Below are 20,361 nucleotides of genomic sequence, written 5' to 3' on the forward strand. Positions count from 1 at the left end.
CCTTCTTGGAATTCTTAAAAACACTTCTACCTTCATTTCAATTATCAGAATGTAATCAAATGGATTGTTGCAGCTAAAAAATATAGCATTTCAGTTGGTTATATCACTTCTAAATAAAATTTTTGGTTTTTAAGTAAAAATGGGAAAATGGATATCATATGGCAACTAGAAGTCTTTGCATCATTTCTTAAGAACTGATGACAGATATATGCATAATAGAAAACTAAGGCCAAGCAAAGAGAATAGAGTCAGGTAACAGAAGTAATTTCTTTAGAAAAAACAGAGAATTTCCAAGTTTCTTTAGAGAATTACTCTTTAAGAGGTGAGAGTGGTAATCAACTGTGAGGGTAAGAGTTGCATTACTATTTACTCATTTACCAATGTGAAAAAAATTTCTAAGCCCATCTCTCCATGGAAACTCTGATAGTTTGTTCTAATCACACTCTGATAGTCAGCAAGATAGGAATAGCTAGGTCTGCAAAACAATGTACAAATCTGTATTAGCTGTGATGTTGCTGTCAGGGCATGAATTAACACTAAGGGTTATAGGCCATGCTCGATATAATATAGGTTCTGATGTGTTAAATTAGACTTCTATATAGCTAGACCAATAAAAATTATACTATTACAAGCTACCAGTTATTAAGTCTAGCAGGCACTGTGCTAATTATCTATTACCTAATTATTATTTTAATTAACTCTTTATGGCAAATATTACATTCCAATCTTGCCAAGAAAGACATTGAAGCTTAGAGAAATTATTTAATTTTAATGGTAACACAGTTGCTTAGTGGCAGATTTGGGATTCATAGACACATGTCTGACATTAAAGCCATTATGATAGAATGAACTCGATAAGAAAGTAGGCAATAGAAGATATTCTTTTGAACTCAGACAATTGAAACTAAATTTTTTTTTTTTTGAGAGAAGCGTGCCATGATTTTCACTCTCTTCATGACATGTTAAAAAAAGACAATCTAGTAAAATAGGAATGTATATCCTTGGAGAAAGTTCTAGGAGAGAATAAATTGTCTTTAACATTTAATGGTCTATAATATTGACAAGACAATACTCTTTATTCTGTCTGGGCTCAAGAATAGAACTAGGGAAATAGGGCTGATGGACCTAGGCTACAAGATGTTTACTTGTTTGTTTACTGTAATTCTGTTAAAACTGATAACTTCATAGAATGTGGGTTTCTAATGTCAACAGAAATATGTAAGCAGAATTACATGGGGTTTCTCTATGTCATAAAAATGAATGGGTTAATGTAGATGCATTTGAGTGTCCCTAATGTGGGTGGATTTGTGTCCCCTCAAAAGATATGTTGAAGTCCTAACCCCTTTTATCTGAAAATGTGACCTGATTTGAAAACAGGGTCTTTGCAGATATAATCAACTTAAGGTGAAGTCACACTTGATTAATGTGGGCTTTAATGCCAGTGACTGGTGTTCTAGTGAGGAGAAAGAGATTTGGAGACACACAGAAACACAGACACTTTTGGGGAAATGGAGGCAGAAATTGGAGTGAGACATGTACATGATAAGGAATGCTAAATATTGCCGGAAATTACTGGAAGGTAGGAAGAGTCAAGGCTGATTCTTTCCTAGAACCGTTGGAGGAAGTAAGGCCCAGCTAATGCCTTGATTTTGGACTTCTTATTTCTAGAACTACAAAAGAATAAATTTCTCTTATTTTAAGCCACCTAGTTTGTGGGACTTTTTTATGGCAGCACTAAGAAATAAATATAGCCCCATTCAAACCTGAAATCCTCTAGTCTGCTCTAGGTTATAGGGCAGACTGAGGTTTCCTCAGAGGAAAAAGTCCTGAAAAAATTCCAAGGAGGCAGTGATCAGAGGTTGGTTTTTAAGAAATGATTGACATTCTATATCTTACCCAGAAAAATAGTGAAGACAAATAATGAGGAGAAACCAATGGAGTCCAATACCCAAAGTTAGAATAGAATGGGACATGTTATGTAGAAGGAGTTAGGAAACCAGGCTGACTAAGAACTCTAGGAGTCAGTTTGGAAAGTTGTGAAATAAGCCTGTGGAAGACTATGGATACTATATAGTTCATTACTAGGGAGTCCCTCATTGAAGGGTTAAAGAGACAGAATGAAGGATTAAGCAAGGAGGAATATGTACAAAGAAAAAGAAGAGTACAGGAATTGTCTGGAATCACCTGGAAGGTTGGCTAAAGAACAGTGATTATAATGTTAATTCTGTAAAGAAATGAAATTGTGGAAGTGGTGGTTAGAATACAAGATACATATGGGCAATATTCATGAGGACGAAAATGACAGCAGTGACTGATAAAAAGAGGGACAGAGTCAGAGAGTTACAAGGGGACAGAGGAAAAGACCATTTAGAGCATGCATGGGTATGCAGGAGAGGGGCAGTGGGGATGAGAGAAGGAAGAACTAAATATGTGTATTTTGAATATATAGAACAAAGAAAATAGTGAAATGTGTGTTTAGATTTGTTGGTCTATAAAGGGTTAGGAAGTAAATATTTTAGGTTTGGGCAGGCCATAGGGCCTTTGTCACAATGATTTCACTTTGCTGTTGCATACAATAGGAAAGACATTGGCTCTCCCATTGTGGCTCAGAGGAAATGAATCTGACTAGGATCCATGAGGAGGCAGGTTCAGTCCCTGGCCTTACTCAGTGGGTTAAGGATCCAGAGCTGCTGTGAGCTGTGGTGTGATTTTCAGATGCAGATCAGATCTGGCATTGCTGTGTCTGTGGAGTAGGCCAATGGCTACAGCTCTTATTTGACCCCTAGCCTGGGTACCTCCATATGCTGTGAGTGCAGCCCTGAAAAAGACAAAAAAAAAAACTAGATATGTAATTTTCCAGCTTTTTCTCCCCCTTCATGAGCACCTGGTAATTTGCCATTTCTTAATACAAGTGGATTTTACAGTTCTCCGTTTGAAAACCAGGTACCTTAAAGTAGAGAGTATTGATTGCTAGAAACTGTAATGTTTGTTTACTATGGTTTCATTTGTTTCAAATATTCTTCATCCTAAAATGAAACTTAATTTCATTTCACTGTGTTTTTGTATTATTTAGGCAAGTGATAAAACAATATCTTGAGGACTATCCAGGTATTAATGCAGTTAGAGGCAAAGTATTTCCTTCTGAGCATTTCTTCAAAAGGAAATTCAATAGTTTCCATGATAGAAAATGTAAAACACGGAGTTCCTGCTGTGGCATAGTAGGTTAAGGATCATATCTGGTGTTGTCTCTGTGGTGATATGGGTTTGATCCCCAGCCCAGCGCAGTGGGTTGAGGGAGAATCCAGGGTTGCTGCAGCTGTGGGGTAGGTCATAGTTGTGGCTTAGATTCAATCCCTGACCTGGAAACTTCCATGTGCCACGGGGTGCGGCCAAAAAGGGAAAAACAAGCAAAAATATACCTGTCACAGAGGTACACCTATTCTTTCCTTTCAGCAGTAGATTTGCATTTTTAACCTGCCTTTCATGAACCAATGTCATCTCATTGTGCAATTACTGATAAGCAAGTAGTTCTGGATTTTATCTAGATCATTTCTGATGCTGGACATTATGAAGGCCTCAATTAGGAATGAAAAGGTGCTGTTCTATTTTCACATTTCCTACAAAAAATTTATACCTAAATTCATAACAGTCTGCCAAGTCTTTAATGTAAGAGCATTTTGTTCATTTAATGTTTTTGCCAAGAATAATATATCACACCTATCATGGCATGTAATTGCTATGATATGTGTATAGTATTCAGTTCCTTTTATTTATATAGGGTTGTTAGAAAATTATTTTTCCCAGTTTAATAAATACGTTTCACTCCTTTATATTATTTAAACAAATAAACAATTTACCGACCTTTGTGTTTCATTTTTAATGCTAGAAAAATTATCATTTTCCTTGGTAATTTAAAATCAAATGATATTAACAGTCTGATAATCAGAAAGTAATTTTATAAAATACAGCTATAAATTATCCACCATTTGAAGTATTTATATTTAATTTTATGAAACCTTCTTTCAGACTAGTGACAAGATACTCAGTAGTGTTGTGAGAGAAGGAGTGTATCTAAATCTCTTATATCACTTGATGTATGTTTGACAAAACATTTGAAAACTTCATTAATTTATGTCTGATTTGTAGAGAGGCTTTAGCTAGATTAGTATACACTTTAACTTGAGGTTGAATTCAAGTGCATCAGGTTCGTTCTCTTGGCAAGAAATTACAATGCTAATGAAGCAGGGAGGGAAATGATCCCACTTTATTCTCTGCTGTGCGATGTGATGTGAGGATTAAAAATGTGAAAAAGGTTTTTGAGAATTGAATGATGAATATTAATTATTTGAGATACTGTGGCGTTAGGAGGTAACTAGATAAAACAATCATTATAGGGTTAAAGATCTATTTTCTTCAGGTTGAAAAACAGTGTATCTCAAATATTATGAATGTTGGCTGAGAATAGTAGAATTTTGACCTGATATCTTTCTCTGAGGATCTCACATTCTTTATAAGTACTATCATTTACATACTCATTCTATTTCTACAAAGGGGAAGATTCTGGGCCTTCAATAGTAAGACAAAATTAAACAATAGATTATTTTATAAAACATGAGAAAGTGATTGGCATATAAGTGCATTATTTCTCTGACTCATATAATTTCCTTGTAATTTCTACATGTGCCACATGTGCAGTTAAAGATACGGTGCAGTCTATCAAAATAGAGAACCTGGATTTTCTAGATAAGTTTTTCTATGGTCAATCTGAACCTCAAAATTTTAATGTCCCAAACTAGTAACTGTTCCAAAAGGTATGATTATATATAAAAAGTAATGAAATCATAATTATATTTTAACCTATAGATTCCCATGAAAGATATAGGCAAGTGATCCAGGGCCTTTATGCTTCCTTAGTTGAATTGTATATTAGGCAAATATGTACAGTGTATTTATTACATGCTGTAAAGTATATTATTCAAAGTGGTGTGTGGTCTAGTATTTGAACACATATGCAGAATTGAGTAATTACAAAATAGTGTAGAACATGCAGTAATAGAAAGGTGGAAGGAACATTGGCCCTTGGTAAAATGGTTCAGAAGACAGAACTTGTCCTAGGAGCATTTCCATGTCACCATTTTATGCATTACTTTTTCATGAGACTAATAGGCTACCCAGTTTCCTATAATACAACACTCCAGGTGCCATATTTCCCATCACTGATTCCAAGTTTTACGCTCAGGCCCATGGCCCTCGTCATCTGTCGTCTGCTATTAGAAATAGAGAAACTTGGAGTTCCCATTGTGGCTTAGGGGAAATGAAACTGACTAGTATCCATGAGGACACAGGTTCACCCCTGACCTCACTCAGCAGGTTAAGGATCCAGCAGCATTGTGGTGAACTGTGTTTAGGTCGCAGACATGGCTTAGGATCTGGCATTGCTGTGGTTGTGGTGAAGGGTGGTAGCTGTAGCTCTGATTCAACCCCTAGGCTGGGAACCTCCATATGTCATGGATGCGGCCCTAAAAAGAAAAATAAATAAATAAATAAACAAAAAATAAATAAATAGAAAGAAAGAAAGAAAGAAAGAAAGAAAGAAAGAAAGAAAGAAAGAAAGAAAGAAAAAAGAAAGAAAGAAAGAAAGAAGTGGAGAAACTTGAATGTAAGGAAGCTGTATCTGCAGGGCCCCATCTTAGCTTGGGCTGCTGTAAAAAAATGCTATAGACTTGGCAGTTTAAAAAGACTTTTATTTCTCACAGTTATGGAGGCTAGAAAGTTCAAGATCACTGTGATGGCAGATTCAGTGTCTGGTGAGAGCCTTCTTCCTGTTTTCTCATTAAGTCCTCACATGGCCTTTCCTTGGCGCTTGCACACATACACACAGCTCATAAATTTAAAACCCATTCTATCTATCTATTTCCTCACATGCACTTATGATTCTTCTCCAATAAGTCCTTCATTAAAACACCAGTAATTAGGAAAATAAGTAATAAGCAATAAAAACATTCATAATTTAAACATATTGGAAAGCCACCCATAATCAATTGTATTTTAGTAGAAGAAGAATGAGCAATCATTTCTAAATAATGTTGTTGTATTAAATTTATCTAATAGTGGCACTCTACCTTAATCAACCCTAAATTGGATCATTAGTTAATGAAAATAGGCAATAATTAAATACTCCTGATTTTCACTTGTATCATAAGATACAATTTCCTAAAAATTCATTATAAAGATTGGATACAGTTAGATTCCTGTTTTCAAATTTCACTGAAATGGAGAGGGCTTATTGTAAAAGGAAGAGTTTTATAGGCTGTTGCCACAGCAATTCAGTAGCTGCAATATTGTTTTATGATTACATATCAGACAACCCAGGAAAATCAGAATAAATCTAAATCTTACCACTTCTTTTTTATAATCTGTGATAGATGTAAATTGAGACTTGTATTCCTTATTCAGGAAACACATAATTCTAGAACATTAGATCTGCAGATATCCTTAAAAATCTCTAAATGGAATGCCCGCATTTTGCAAGTGAATAGTAGGTCCCTAAATACTGCAGTTTACCTACAATTGAAGACTTAGCAGTTGAACTGAGGAAAAAAATCCTATTTCCTGACTCCCAGTTTGTGCTTTTAGCAGTGCATCACATTGAACCTTTTCACATTAATTTCTCTTAACTGGCTTAAGAGTTACCCATTCCATTTTCAACATAGCCAAGCAAACCCCTTCTTTGATGTTGGGCTTTAACAGTGATAGACATAGAGGCATAATTGCTTTACTCTATACAGAATACTCTGAAAGGCTACAAAATAATCCACTAAATACTGTGTAATGTCTACAACACCCAGATATGATCTTCATTCTATCTTGGGCCACTAATCTTTTCTCTTCCTCACAGCTGTAAGGTTTGGAATTCCCTGAAACAACGTACTTTCCCAAAATGTCTTGGTAATCATCAGAAGATAGACATCTTGGTTTTTAGACTCCAGAATTTGAAGGAGAGATCATTTAATGAAGGAAAAGAATAAATACTAAGAGAAAGGAAAGCAGAAGTTGCAGTTGGAAGCAAAAAGAAAATTGACAACTGATTGAAAATGCCTTGGGTAGTAATAGGCTTCATATTATTTAAAAAATTGTTATGATTGCATGTTAAATATCACCGAGTCTTGCATGTGTTCAATTACCTAGTTTTTTACAGTTTATGTATTGCTTTCCTTTATATGAGATATAGGAATCTTTGAATATGACAGGAAATAAGCCTAATTCATGTTCTTAGCCTTGTAAAATATACTAGTTTTAGACAGATGTGATTAATTTCAATGGAATTATAAAGAAGACATCTGTGAGGGACAATCATATTCTGACAAAGAGTGAAAGGGTTAAACAACCCCTTAATTTCTCCATTTTGGCAAACCTCCCAAGGCTTTCACTAAGAGACTGTTTATGTTTTCTGCCAGGTGGATGCAAATTCACTCTTCAAAAAAGAATTAATTTACTAAGGTATGAGGCATCTTTTCTCTTTTCTATTCTAGTAATTGAATATTCATCACATAACAAGTGCTGCTAATTAGCAGATTATTCCATTTACTGGCAAATGATGAACTTGTTATTCCTATCCAAAAAAAGCAAGAGTTGAAAAAATTCAAATTTTTATTTAGTTGCTACTGCTCAAATAACTTTAAAAATCTTCAAGATATAAAATAATGAATCATTATTCGGTAACTACATATAGGATTTAAACTTTAATCTCTTTAGGAAATGAAGGTTTCTAGGTTAACATTTAGTCAGTGTAACAGAATCTCTAATCTTAGCTAAGGCTGTGTATTTTCCTGAATTTAGTAGTTTGATGAAATTAACAATGATTGTGGGCATTTCCTCAATTTTTAAACTTATTTAAGGTGAGTGACTCATTTGGTGAGCTTTTTTACCAGAAGTTTATTCTAGAAATTTTAATTTTGTACTTTGATATTTAACAAGAAGGCTACTTAACTTTTCTTCCTAAAGGATAATTGTTAAAGTGACTTAATCACTAAAAATATTTCTCATTTTCTATAATTATTTTTAGCATTACAAAATAAGTCCTTTTGTCACTTCTGTATCCTATGTTAAGTGTTATTTCTGATAAAAATTGTGCAATGATTGACAATGGAGAGGCCATCTCTGATCATCCTTTATATAAAGATAAACTTGCACCATACACATCTCCATCTTTTCCTTCATCATGTTATAGGACTCTTTATAGAAGAGGGCATTTAAGTGAACTTCTGGATGCTGAATGGTGACAGCATCAGCTTAATTGCTCAACTGGGTCCAGATTCTGCTTCTTAGGCAAGAAATTAGAGAGTATGAAGGCTTCTGTGAAGAAACTAGCTCAAGAGAAAAGTTTTACAAATACTCTCATATGGAAATCTGTGACCGAAGTAGCCAACTCCCCATGGAAACACTGTGTGAGCCAACAAACAAGGCTCACACAAGTTCCAGTCAGCAATTTAGTTCTGTAAACAGAGGAGAATCATCAAAAAGTCAAGAAATAATCTAAAATGAAATATGAAGATTAAACCAACAGAGAATAGGAGGGACCCAAAGGAAACAGAAACAATGCCAAAACAGGGATATAATGGATCATAGGGAGAGAAATGGAACATGTGTATATATTTGGGGTTGGAGGTAGATCAGGAGAGGATACAGTTCTGAGAATGTTAATAACTAACTTTCCACTGTCAGATATAGATAGTAAATATTTAATTTTCTTAGGATAATTTTCAATTCAGATCGTATTTTTAAAAATTTTATTGGAATATAGTTGACTTACAAAGTTGTGTTAATTGTTAATTTCAGGTATACAGCAAGGTAAATCCTATGGGTGTGTGTATATATATATGATTTTTTATTTCATATCAAAATCCATACATATATCCATTTTATTTCATATAAAATGGATACATACCCATTTTATTTCATATAAAAATCTGAAAAGGAATGGGTATATGAAATAAAATATATCCATTTTAGGTTATATCCATTCCATTTCAGATTTTTATCCCATATAGGTTATTACACAGTATTAAGCTTTCCTGTGCTATACACTAGCTTCTTGTTACACATCTATTTTTTATATTGTGGTGTATATATATCAATCACAACCCTATAACTTATTCCTTTCCCCCATGTTTCCCCTTTGTAAATACAAGTTTGGTTTTGAAATCTCAACAAAACAAAAAGACATCCCACAGAATGGGAAACAAAATCTTTGCAAAAGAGGTGACAAACAAAGGATTAATCTCCAAAATATGCAAGCATCCCCAAAATATGCAAAAATATTGTTTGTTTATATCAAAAAACAATACAAATAGATATTTCTCCAAAGAGAAGAAACAGATGGCCAAAGAGCACTTGAAAAGATGTTCAACATCTCAAATTATTAGAGAAATACAAATCAAAACTACACTGAGGTACCACCTCACACCAGTCACAATAGTCATCGTCAAAAGGTCTATAAACAATAAATGCTGGAGAGGGTGTGGAGAAAAGGAAACCTTCCTACACTGCTTGTGGGAGCATAAATTGGTACAACCATTATGGAAAACAGAATGGAGGATCCTTAAAAAACTAAATATAAAACTACCATATGATCTAGCAATTCCATCCTGGGCATCTATCCAGAGAAAATCGTAATTCGAAAAGATATGTGCACCTCGGTGTTCATTGCAGCACTATTTGCAATAGTCCTGACATGGAAGCAACTTAAATGTCCATCAACAGAGAACTCGATAAAGAAGAAGTGGTACATACTTTTAATGGAACACTACTTAGCTATAAAAAGCATGAAATAATGCCATTTGCAGCAACATGGATGCAGCTAGAGATTTATCATGCTAAGTGAAGTTAGAGAAAGCTAAATATCATATGAGATCACTAATATGTGGAATCTAATAAAAATGATACAATAGAAGTTAATAGAAACAGACTCAAAAGATTTTGAAACTAAATTTTAAAATCAAGAAGAAACTTTATAAGTATATTCTTCAGAAATGTGGATGCAAATACACGATTCCCCTCCCCAACAAAGAAACAGTTAGAATAGCTGAGAGTGGTTGTTTCCAGAGGGTGGGCCAAGAACTATCATTTTTCTTTTATGTATTTTATGTAGATAATAGTATTGTGGAAAAAGTGTTTATAATGTAATTAAATGGCTTATAAGATATGTAATGGAAAAGGCTAAGAATGAGTTAGCAAATCAGAGTTTTTTTTTTATTTTTATTTTTGTCTTTACTAGGGCCACTCCCGCAGCACATTGAGGTTCCCAGCCTAGGGGTCTAACTGGAGCTATAGCCACTGGCCTATGCCAGAGCCATGGCAATACGGGATCCGAGCAGCGTCTGCGACCTACACCACAGCTCACAGCAACACCAGATGGTTAACCCACTGAGCAAGGCCAGGGATCAAACTGTGCCACTACGGGAACTCCTTAAATCAGAGTTTTAGAAATGAGAGTTAATTAATGTAGATATTTTCTGATGCTTTTAAGATTGGATGCAGGGGAAATAAGAGGTATGTAGGAAATTATGTCACAATTCCTTTCCTCTCTAAGGAAGGCAGGAAAGGAGTGAGAAAGACATCACAGCTAACTTGCTGTATGTCCCAGAAGCTTAGTGGGTGGCACTAAGAATGAAAGCTTTTTGGATTGGAAAGAGAGATAAAGTAAAGAATCAAATCCAAAGAAGATAACTCTTTTATGTGGAGAAGACATGTATCCTTCAAGGTTTGCTTTTTGAGATATTTATAGAGTTGATTCAGTGAGATTTCCTACTGGTAACTTTTAGTTCACCACATGTCAAGGATTCTGGTGCTGTGAATCTACCAAAGATAGTTGAAGCAGTCTGCATCTGAGCTAAAACGAACTTCTCAGCTGTGATTTCCAGGGATTAGCAGCTCTCTGAGAATGCACACAAGTGCTCTGAATACTGTCCAAGCTATTTTGCCTGCCCAAGTCTAAATCTATCACTAGCAAAGGGAATGGCATCACTTGGATAGGCTTAGGTGAATCAAAATCCATTCCTTATATCTGGGAAGAAAACTGGTTCTTCAAAGGATGTTGGTGTTTTCTTCAAGGAAGAAGGGTAGGTGGCCCCTTTATAGTAGCCATTACTGTACCTATAGTTATAAGTTTGCTTCCTACTTAAAAGTATTCATACTTCTTATTTAGTTTCTCTTATCACAGGGAACTGGGCTAAAAAGTTTCAGTCAGTAATACAAAATAGTGGAGATATCATGACACTTCTGCTTTGTAGTTCAAAATATGAGGTGTTTGAAGTTGATATATTTTACATTTAAAAGAAATTTTTTATTTGTATTTCTTAATAAGAGGGGTTATTTTTAAAAATCGTGCCAGGAGGCAGCTCCGGAGGAAGCCTTGCCGTCGTGCAGGACGCCCGGCGCCTTGGCCCTGGACTAGCTCGGGCATTTGGGTTTTATGCTTTTTGAATTGATTACTTCCCATACTAATCCTATAATTTTGCAAGTTTTCTACTCTATGTATTATTTATTTTTGTCCTATTAGTATGAAAAGACTATTAATAGATTTATTTCATTGAAGCAATCTAATATTTGTGGGGTAATTACATACTAATCATGGTGTATTATCCTATAAATGCACCTCAGTGTTAATTTTACTACTTTACAATTAGGATTTATGATTTATATTAATATGAAAAACATTTGCAATTATTTTCTCTTAATATACACTACTTCGTGGGCTTTTTAAATCAAGGTTGTCTTATTATCCAAGTTTTACAAAATGAAAATTATTCTTTCTCCACATGCTGCAAAAGTTTAATTCAAAAAAGAATTTTAAATACCTTGAAAGTTGAAAGAGGCTGTGACATAGTGTGAGCCTGAGACTTTTTGGAACTATTTTTTTGAAAATTTCAACAATTTCTTCCACAATTATAGTTCAATTTATATTGGCCAAGTTTTATGTAACTATGCTGTTATACACTCTTAAAAATCAGCCATTTTGTCTAGATTTTGATGTATTGGTATAAGAATATACATTCAATAATTTTTTACTGTACTTTGGTCATGTGCTTGTTCTCATTCCTGAATTTATTTATTTATACTCTAATTTTCGTTGATTAGAATAGCTAGAAAATTTATTTTTGTTAATGAATACTTCAGCTAGTATATTCAGCTGTTTTGGGCTCTTGATGTTTCTAGAAAAGAGAGAAGTTTATAACAATAACAAGTAACATTTCTCTCAAATTGTCTGTGTAGTTTTTTTCTTCATACATTTGAGGATGATAAAGAAACAGTGAACAAACAGTACTAATGATGTTTTAAAACATTGTTTTAAATGAAAAAATAATACAGTAAGGAAAAAATAATACAGTAAGGAAATTCAGTATGTTTGGAACATATGAAGTACAGATATAAGCTACTTTAAAGAGGAGAGCAGTACATAGGTGGTATTATACAGGAATTAAAATCCTGTATACAGGATTAAAATTAAAATTAAATTAAATACAGGAATAAAATTAAAATTAAATTTTATAATTTGTAACTACTTTGTTAATTTGGTGGGTAAAATGGCATATTACCTTCTTTATTGGTTAATACACAAAAGTTTTTAACAAAGTTTAAGGAAAGCAGGAAGCAAATTGTTGAGGTCATCAAAAACAGGGTAAGGCTGAGAAACTGTTACAATCTAGGAACCTAAGGAGACATGACAAATAAATGTAATGTGGTATTATTGATGACGTCCTGAGGTAGAAAAAGGACATTAGGAAAAACTAATGAGATCTAAATAAAGTGTAGACTTTAATTAATAAGAAATGTAGTAAGATCTGTTCATTAGTTGTGACAAATGTACCATAATAATGATAAAAATAGAGGAAACTAAGTGTGGGTTATGTGCAGATTCTCTATAATATTTTCCTAACTCCTCTACAGATTAAAATTATTCTAAAATATATTTTTAAAAGTTAATTTAAAAAGCAAATTGTTGAATTTCATTTCCAGCTATGATAAAGAAAGACCAGACATAACCTTAATAGTAGTAGTGAAAAAGTTAGGAAAAAATATATGCAAAACCACTTTCAGACCTTCAGAAGTAAGCAACACAGGGCTGTGAAAGAAGGAAAAAATACAGATGAAGCAAGCCTAAGATTCTCTTACTTTTCTGTTAGAGGCAATTTTGGGACCTTACGTACATAAGGAAGGAACCCAAACAGAATCCTATGGCCTCACTGAAATGAGGAGGGGATGATTGATTTTGGGGGAGTTGAGGCAGCAGCATTTTTAGGGCAGAATGAAGAAAGCTATGCAGAAAATTGAGCCTGAGGAAACATAGTAGGCATCTCCTTGAGTCTTTTTTTTTTCCTTTGGCCACACACATGGCATGCAGAAGTTCCCAGGCCAGGGATCAAGCCTGCACCACAGCGGTGATCCAAGCTGGATCCTTAACCCACCGAACCACAGAACTCCTTCTTGAGTCCTTCTTGAATAAGAGTTCTTACATATGTAAAATCAAGGTGTAGAAACCCAGTAAAAATCTACCAGGTAGTTGTAAATTTGATGTTTTTAGAGCTCACAATGTGGGAGGACTGTTTGAGTTCAGTCAGTCAGAGAATCCTCTCTGATCACCTGCAATTTAGAAGGGACTCCAAGTGGATTGCACCTTAGTAAAGTAAAGTATCTCTTTAGTGGAGACTACTCTGGATGTTCCCTAGAAATGCTCTAAATATCTGACTTGAATGCATTTGAACTTAAGAGGTTAACAACTTAATATAATCAAACACACACACCACATATATACATATACCTATGTATACATATATGTGTATATGTGCTATGTCCAGTGTATATACTATATAATAAATTTGTATGGTGACATATCTTAACTGGACTTGGTGATCATTTTGAAATGTTTAGAAATACTGAATCACTATGTTGTGTAACGGGAACTAGCGTAGTGTTGTTGGTCAGTTATACTTCAAAAACAAAGAAAGAAAGAAACAAACTCAGAAAAAGAGACCAGATTTGTGCTTACCAGAGGCAGAGGGTGGGGAGCAGGGGGAATTGAATGAAGGCAGTCAAAAGGTACAAATTTCTAGTTATAAGATATATAAGTACTAAGGATGGAATTTATAGCATGATAAATATAATCAATATAGCTGTATGTTTTATATGAAAATTAAGAGGGCAAACCCTGAGTTCTCATAACAAGAAAATATTTATTTATGTATCTATATGAGATGATGAATGGTCAATAAATTTATTATAAATAATCATTTCATGATGTATATAAGTCAAAAATTATGCTCTACACCTTAATCTTACAATACAGTGATGTATGTCATTTCTGTATTAAAAATACTGAAAGAAAAAAAGGAAAAGAAAAATATATATGTATACTTGAATAGAATCAAACTAAACTGTCAATAACTGCCTGCCAAAACAGTACTTAAGGTTCATTATAGTAAAACATTAAAAAAAAAAACCCTCAATTTTCACAAAGTTCAGCACCAAATCAAAAATCCAAGAAGCAGGAAAATGTGACTCAAAACTAGACATTTTTTAAATCAATGGAAATAGAACCAAAAATATCAGAGATGATGGAAGTAGCAAGAACTTTAAAAGAGCCAATATACTTTTGTACAAATATTTACATGGAAATGAACATAAAAAATGAAATATAACTAACTAAATGCTTCCTCTCTGTTATTAGGAAAAGGCAAGGATTCTCACTCTTATTATTTCCATTTAATATTAAACTGAACATTTTGCTAATGAAATAAAGCAAGAAAAAGAAATCTAGCCAAGCTTGAAAAGAGAGAATTAAACTGCCTTTATTTGCTGAAGGTATAATTGTATATTCACAAATTCTAAGGAATTTAATAAAAGCTGCTAGAATAACTGGCTTTTATGAGACCACAGAATAGAATTGATTGAAAAAACTCATTTGCATGTGATTATATCAGGAATTAAATGTTTTTTAATAGTTTTAAAAAACAACAAAAATATTAAAAGCTTCAAAAATGAATAATTTTTATATTCATTTAAAAATACGTTGAATAATTTTACAACAAAACTATAAAACACTCTTTAGTGTTTGGAAGAAAGTGGTAAAAAGGTACAAAACTTCTAGCTATATGTAAGTAAGTACTAGGGATACAACATGATGACTATAACTATGATCTATGATATATAGGAAATTTGAGAGAGGACATGCTAAATGTTCTCATCTCAAAGGGAATTTTTTTCTTTCTTTTTTTGTATCTAAACAGATGTTAACTAAACCTATCATGTTAATCATCTCACAATATATGTAAATCAAGCCATCATGCTATCCTACTTTAACCTTATACAGTGATGTGCATCAATTATTTCCTAATAAAATCAAGGAAAAACACATTACAATATCAAACAAAAGATTTGTGTCAGTAGTGCATTGTGGAAGATAGCTGGCCGTGTGCATCAGGGGCCTGGAATGTCTTCATGCCCATTTAATACTAATTCAAATTTTAGTAACTTATCCTAAGGATATTAAAGCAAGTGCATTAAAAAGCCATTCACTGTGATGCTACCAAAATTGAGAAGAAAAATAGTTTACAATTTAAATGTACAATATGGTGAAATCTACTTTTGATATATTTTAACAAAAGTAGATAAGTAAATATAAATATGGAATTATATGTTTCAAAACCTACGTTGATACTCTTCTTATTATGCAAGTATAACATGCTTATTTGAGAAAAAGTTGGCAAAAAGTGTTAGAAATTATTTGTAGGAGCTCCCCTGTGGCACAGTGGGTTAAGGATCCAGTATTGTCACTGCAGTGGCTCAGGTCACTGCTGTGGCATGGACATGATACCTGGTCCGAGAACTTCCGCATTCTACAGGTGTGGCCAAAAATAATTATTTGTAATATCTGTAATGTCTTACTTTGAAAACTTCTATTTTATAGGGCTTCGAGTATTTTATACAAATGATGCATTTTGTGTGTGTATGTGTACACTTTTCATATTATAGTACTTAAAATATGAAAAATGTTATTATATATTAGTAGGAATTATTTCTGGGAGATGAGAAATTGATTTTCATTTAATTTTTAAATTGATTTTTATTTTTTCCATTATACTTGGTTGACAGTGCTCTGTCAATTTCTACTTTAAGGCAAGGTGACCACTCACACATATGTATATATATACATTTTTTTTCTCACATTATCCTCCATCATGTTCCATTACAAGTGACTAGATATAGTTCCCTGTGCCATACATCAGGATCTCATTGCTTATCCATTCCAAATGCAATAGTTTGCACCTATTAACTCCAGACTCCCAGTCCATCCCACTCCCTCCATGTCCCACTTAGCAACCACAAGTCTCTTCTCCAAGTCCGAGTTTCTTTCCTGTGGAAAGGTTCATTTATGCCATGTATTATATTCTAGATATAAGTGATATCATATGGTATTTGTCTTTCTTTTTCTGACTTACTTCACTTAGTAAGAGAGTCTCTAGTTCCATCCATGTTGCTGAAAATGGCATTATTTTGTTCCTTTTTATGTGTTAATAGTATTCCATTGTGTATATATATCACATCTTCTGAATCCATTCATCTGTTGATGGACATTTGGGTTCTTTCCATGTCTTGGCTATTGTGGGATTGCTGGATCATGTGGTAGTTCTACGTTTAGTTTTCTGAGTTATATTCATAATGTTTTCCGTAGTTGTTGTACCAATTTACATTCCCACCAACAGTGTAGGAGGGTACCCTTTTCTCCACAGCCCCTCCAGCATTTGTTATTTGTTGACTTGTTAATGATGGCCATTCTGAGAGGTTTGAGGTGTAGTTTTGACTTGCATTTCTCTAATAATCAGGGATGTTGAGCATTTTTTACATGTGCTTGTTGGCCATCTGTACATCTTCTTTGGAGAAATGTCTATTCAGAATTTCTTCCCATTTTTCTATTGCATTGTTTTTTTTTTTTTTTTTTTTTTTTTGCTGTCGAGTTGTATCAGTTGTTTATATTTTTTAAAGATTAAGCCCTTGTCAGTTGCACCATTTGAAACTATTTTCTCCCATTCCATAGGTTGTCTTTTTTTTTTTTAATGGTTTCCTTTGCTGTGCAAAAGCTTGTCAGTTTGATTAGGTCCCATTGGTTTATTTTTGCTTTTATTTCTGTTGTCTTGGAGGACTGACCTAAGAAAACATTTGTAAAGTTGATGACAGAGAATGTTTTGCCTATGTTCTCTTCTAGGAGTTTGATGGTATCTTGTCTTACATTTAAGTCTTTCAGCCATTTTGAGTTTATTTTTATGAATGGTGTGAGGGTATGTTCCAGTTTTATTGATTTACATGTGGCTGCCCAGTTTTCCCACTTGCTGAAGAGACTGTCTTTTTCCCATTTTATTATTGCCTCCTTTGTCGAAGATTAAGACCATAGGTGTCTGGGTTTATTTCTGGGTTCTCTATATGTTCCATTGGTTTGTATGTCTGTTTTGGTACAAGTACCACACTGTCTTGATGACTGTGGCTTTGTAATATTGCCTGAAGTCTGGGAGAGTCATATCTCCTGTTTGGATTTTGTTCCTCAGGATTGCTTTGGCAATTCAAGGTCTTTTATGGTACCACATAAAATTTTGTATTGTTTGTTCTAGTTCTGTGAAAAATGTCATGGGTAATTTGATAGGGATTGCATTGAATCTGGAGATTGCTTTGGGTAGAATGGCTGTTTATGATATTAATTCTGCCAACCCAGAAGCATGGACTATCTTTCCATTTATTTGATTTCCTTTATTAATGTTTTATAGTTCTCAGCATATAAGTCTTTTCATGTCCTTAGTCAGGTTTATTCCTAGGTATTTAATTTTTTGGGGTGCAATTTTAAAAGATACTGTATTTTTGTATTCATTTTGTAATATTTCATTGTTAAAATACAGGAATGAAACTGACTTCTGAATGTTAATCTTGTATCCTGCTACTTTGCTGAATTCATTGATCAGTTCAAGTAGTTTTTGTGTTGAGTCCTTAGGGTTTTCTGTATGTGGTATCATGTGATGTACATACAGTGATAATTTTACCTCTTCTTTTACAAGTTGGATAGCTTTTATTTCTTTTGTTTGTCTGATTTCTGTGGCTAGGACTTCCAATACTATGTTGAATAACAGTGGTGAGAGTGGGCATCCTTGTCTTGTTCCAGATTTTAGTGGGAAGGCTTTTAGTTTTTATCCATTGAGTATTATATTTGCTGTTATTATATGTTCCTGCTATACCCACTTTGGTAAGAGTTTTTATCATGAACAGATTGTGGACTTTGTCAAATCCTTTTTCTGCATGTATTGAGATGATCATGTGGTTTTTTGACTTTTCTTTTGTTAATGTGGTGTATGACATGTTTATCAATAGTTATCTTAAATGTTAATGGACTGAATGCTCCAATCAAAAGACACAGAGTGCCAGATTGGATAAAAAAGCACAAGCCTACAATATGCTGTGTACAAGAGACTCACCTTAGGGCAAAGGACAGAAATAGATTGAAAGTAAGAGGATGGGAAAAGATATTTCTTGCTAATGGAAGAGACAGGAATGCAGGAGTTGCAATACTCATATCTGACAAAACAGACTTTAAAATGTAGACCATAAAGCAAGACAAAGAATGAAACTATTTAATGATAAAAGGATCCATTCAAGAAGAGGATATTACAATTGTCAATATATATGCCCCCAATATAGGAGCACCCAGATACATACAATAAATACTAACAGACATAAAAGGAGAAACTGATTGGAATACAGTCATAGTAGGAGACTTTAACACCCCCACTCACATAAATGGACAGATCATCCAGACATAAAATCAGTAAGGCAACAGAGATCCTAAATGCCACAATAGAAAAGTTAGACTTCATTAGCATTTCAGGACATTAAATCCAAAAAATCAGAATATACATCCTTTTCAAGTGCACATGGAACATTCTCAAGGATTGACCACATACTGGGGCACAAAACTAACCTCAACAAATTTAAGAGTATAGAAATTATTTCAAGTATCTTCTGACAATGGTATAAAACTAGAAATCAACCACAGGATAATAAATGAGAAAAAATTGACTACATGGAGGCTAAACAACATGATACTAAAAAGCCAATGAGGAAATGAGGTCAATGAGGAAATTAAAATGGAAATTATAAAATACCTTGAGACAAATGATAATGAAGACACAACCATTCAAAATATATGGGATGCCACAAAAGCAGTGCTTTGAGGGAAATTCATAGTGATACTGGCTCCCCTCAAAAAAGAAAAATCTCAAAGCAACAACATAACTCACCACCTAAATGAATTATAAAAGGAAGAACAAACAAAACTAAAGTCAGCAGAAGGAAGGAAAACATAATGATCAGAGTGGAAATCAATAACATAGAGATTCAAAAAACAATAGAAAAAAATCAGTAAAATGAAGAACTGGTTCTTTGAAAAGGTAGACCAAATTGACAAACCTCTTGCCAGACTCACCAAGAAGAAGAGAGAAAAAACCTAAATAAACAAAATAATAAATGAAAAAGAAATCTCAACTGATGCTGCAGAAATACAAAAAATCGTAAGAGAATACTATGAACAATTATATGCCAATGAAATTGACAACCTAAAAGAAATGGACAACTTTCTAGAGTCTTACAGCCAGCTAAAACTGAACCAAGAAGAAATAGAATCAATTGAATAGGCCGATCACTAGAAATGAACTTGAATGTGTAATAATTTTTTAATCCTTTCCATTTTTTAAAAATAAAATATGCATGTAATAATGTAATCAAATAGATACTGATAGAGAAAACAAATGATTATTAAGGAATGATATAGAACAATTGTTTTCCAAAATTTCTGTGTATTATTTGATCTTAATATTATTTGCTACTCTTATTTAATATTACTTTTAGTAAGCTTTTAACATTCTATGATAGCTGTTCAAAAGTTTAGTCTGTTATATTTCAACGTATAGTTGTTAAAAACATTTTAATTAATATTTATAACTTTGTTTTCTGTAATATGAATTCCTGATTCTTGTTTTCTCCATTTTGCAATTACTTTGGTTTGGTTGGATTTAGATTACAGTACTTGTTTGCAGGAGAGATTTCTTGATTACTAAATTTTAGGTATGCCATATTTAAATTAAATACTGCAAACCTTACATATGTGCATATAGGTCTGTGGTGTTTTAATTTTTGTTTCTGTTTGTTTTTGATAAAATATAAAATACAAAAGGGGAAAAATTATATAATTTATTTAAAAACTGTGTTAAGTGTATGTATATTTAGAATTCTTATGTCTCTTTGGACAATTCATCCATTTTCTTTATG

General features: G+C 33.4%; 1 long non-coding RNA gene across 2 annotated transcripts in view; it reads left to right on the forward strand.

The window, feature by feature from the left end:
* LOC106508831 (uncharacterized) overlaps positions 1–20,361 on the forward strand; it is a 1,163,285-nt gene that overhangs the window by 116,193 nt on the left and 1,026,731 nt on the right. Inside the window, exon 1 of one of the 2 annotated variants that reach the window (XR_014839520.1) lies at positions 11,022–11,120. The exons of the other annotated variant lie outside the window; for it this stretch is intronic. This is a non-coding gene — a long non-coding RNA (uncharacterized LOC106508831). Of the gene's footprint in view, positions 1–11,021; positions 11,121–20,361 lie in introns of those variants that run through there. 2 annotated transcript variants of the gene reach the window in all.

The sequence above is a fragment of the Sus scrofa genome, chromosome 1 (genome assembly GCF_054392235.1).
Source record: "Sus scrofa isolate SSC_HxYL_T2T_F1_AM1 chromosome 1, Sscrofa_HxYL_maternal_Yorkshire_Landrace_v2.0, whole genome shotgun sequence".
Lineage (NCBI taxonomy): Eukaryota > Metazoa > Chordata > Mammalia > Artiodactyla > Suidae > Sus > Sus scrofa.